General features: G+C 36.6%; 1 long non-coding RNA gene across 1 annotated transcript; it reads left to right on the top strand.

The window, feature by feature from the left end:
* The first annotated feature begins 1,103 nt into the window (after positions 1–1,103).
* On the top strand, positions 1,104–2,094 carry LOC125219592. The gene is made up of 3 exons (XR_007176169.1): positions 1,104–1,135; positions 1,501–1,569; positions 2,063–2,094. It is a non-coding gene; the product is annotated as an uncharacterized LOC125219592 (long non-coding RNA).
* The last annotated feature ends 851 nt before the right edge of the window (positions 2,095–2,945 follow it).

The raw sequence follows: 2,945 nt of genomic DNA, 5'->3' as shown, positions 1-2,945 counted from the left end.
GTAACGCCCCGCTTTTTCGAACCCTAATTTTTGTGATGTGGAAATTTTTGCATTAAATGCTTTTAATGCTATGATATGTGGAATTAATTGATGCGTGAATTTATTGCAATATTCTTGTGACCTAATTGCAATATGGAGTTGAGTTTGAGTTGAATAGTCAAACATGTGGAATATGTGACTTGGCTATTGAATAGTCAATATTGTGGAAAATATGACGTGGCCGTGGAATGGTCAAAGTCGTTTGAAAATGTGAAGTGGAGGTGAATTTCGAAAATGTGAATATTTTGATGTGGGAGGAAATAATATTTGTGGTGAATTATTTGCCTAAGGGATGAGTGAGAATTTAATAGGAGCATTATTAAGTATGTGGAATTTTCGACCCTCCTATTTATTGGAAAGAAATCTTATTTTTCTTGGATTTAATTATTGCTTGGGATAATTATCCGAATTAAATCCAAAGTCCGAATATTCCTATTTATTGATGAAATTTTCGGCCCCTATATTATTTCTAAAGGAGATTTTCGAAATCTCCTATATTATGGGAGAAGGGATTATTTTATTCTATTATTTGATCCCTTATTGATTCTCTTCCATAATTAAATTCAAATATCCTAGCATATCTTGCCAAATCTAAGAAGATCTTACCATATCCTAATTAAATTAGGATTTTATATTAAATCCCTTTTAAGAACCCTAAACTACACGCCACTTTTGACTTTAATTGGGGAGTAATATTTATTATTATTCTTGCTCCGTGATATTTTATTCTACTCCGTGAAATATTCAAATTTAAATCAAAAGCTATTAAAATAGCTTGAAATTCGAAAACCCCCTATTTCTCAACTATAATAACGCCACTTCCCCAACAAATCTCTCCCAAATCTTTATTATTTAATTATTGGAGTATATCTTGCACTCTATAAATAAGAGGAGAGAAATCAAAACCCTAGCACTACAGAAACCGTCCCCCACTCTCCCAATTTTCGGTCTCTCTCTTTCTCCCACTCTCTCAAATTTTTCTTCTACTTTCTCCATTAATTCTTCATCTTTTGGAGAAGAATTGAAGCTGCAATTCAAGAATTCATTGAAGAATCAAGATTCTACTTGTTTCTACCGTTTGTTTTTGCAAGAAAAGGTACTTCTATTATTAATCTTTTCTTCCTCTACCGATTAATCGGTGTTCTTGAGTCCACATGCATGTAGAACGAGTGAAGGGGGAAATTAATCGGTGAATTTGGATGCATGTGTATGTGTTGTGACCGTGTGTGTGTGTGTGTGCCTGCGTGTGTGTGTGTGTGTGCGTGTGTTGTGTGTGGAAAACACTCATGCGTGACACGATTTGATGAAAATCTGGAGTTGTTGTGTGATAAAAACGATATGATAATCGTACTTTGATTCTGATTGTTGATTTTGGAAATAATCGAAGGGAAAAGGGAAACGTGAGATCATGCATAATTTTAATCCATGATTTGAGACTTATTTGAAAAATATGAACTAAAGGTGATAGTTCGCGTTCCCGGTGGGATATCAAGAAGAAGTGCATTTTTGTTGAACTCGAAAGAAATCGAGGTGGGCTTTATTCTAAACTCTCTTCTATGTGCAAATTTATGATGTTGGAGAAATAAGGGTGGATTGAACTGTTATGCCATGCCTATAAATTATTTTGGATATTGTGATTGCCTGATGCCTAGATTGTGAGTACGCTCCATTAGGCTACAGCGGCTATAAAAACGAATTCGGGTCTGAGTATGGGCCGCAAACCCTACCAGGCTGTGTACACGGTGGGATCGGGAGCCGTCCTTGCTAGTCGGCCGATCTCGTGGGCGAATAGTGTGGCCACACTTTCGTCGCACTATGAAATGATGATTGATGAGAAAATGGGAGGTATTATTTGACTGGCCAGTCCATGATATATTTTTGTGATACTCGATGCTTATCTTTAAATAAATGCAAAACCTCGAGTTCACTATGGTAAGGGTGGCATAACTATAAAATATTTTGGCATGAGTCCACTGAGTATGTTTAAAATACTCAGCCCTGCATGTGTTTTCCCTATGTGCAGGTTGAGCGGCGATGGGCGGTCGGTGGTGTTGAGAAGATTGAATCGAATAAAATGGATGTTTGGAACTATAAGTGTAGTCGTGTCTTCATACATGGCTCCGCTTTCTCTTGATATGCTTCCGCTGAATATTTTTGGAAAACTTGTTATCTTTGGTTATGGTGAACTTAATTCTTTGTTTTGGATTGAGGGGAATTATTGCGTTTTGTTGGAATTATGCTAAACCTTTGACTTTTGAGCCTAATCTATTAAGTCTTGATTCTCGTAAGTTAGCCGTTGACTTATTGCCTTGATCTTCATTAATTGCTAGGGTAAATCTCTTTAATTGAAACCCTAGTCTATGTTCTTGTTGCACTTAAGTTCGCCTAGTTAACAGTCGCCGCATTTATTATACCCTAGAAATGTCGGGACTACACCTCGCGCACGATTCAACATAATAGCAATCCTAGCACCGCTAGATATTAATCACCACTACCCAATATACCAGGCTTATTGGGTTGCGAAAAAACCCACACCATTTGGTAAGTCAAAGTAGTGCATAATCAATACCGTATGTTCAATGCTAACGTACATTGATTAAGAAATAATAATTTACAAGACCTCGTCTTTCAGTAGATAGCATAAAGACTGTCTCGCTGTTAGATCCATTCAGTGCTATACCACACCAACGTCATCTTATTTCAGTAAGGCTTAGAAATAATCGGACTGACATTGCAACCTTTCACGATAGGTAGTCTAAGCCTATCTAGGTTGTGAAATTATTCTTTTTCTTTGTTTAGAACTGACCGTGTTACCTTAAAGTGAACGACGCCCACAACCGGTCTACTAAAACAAAGACTTAGACTTTGTTAAGTTACTTATACATTTAAACATGTAATAAACATCC

The sequence above is a fragment of the Salvia hispanica genome, chromosome 4 (assembly GCF_023119035.1).
Source record: "Salvia hispanica cultivar TCC Black 2014 chromosome 4, UniMelb_Shisp_WGS_1.0, whole genome shotgun sequence".
In the NCBI taxonomy this organism is placed as follows: domain Eukaryota; kingdom Viridiplantae; phylum Streptophyta; class Magnoliopsida; order Lamiales; family Lamiaceae; genus Salvia; species Salvia hispanica.
The sequence above is the reverse complement of the archived record's forward strand: the minus strand, read 5'-3'. Positions and strand labels throughout refer to the sequence as shown.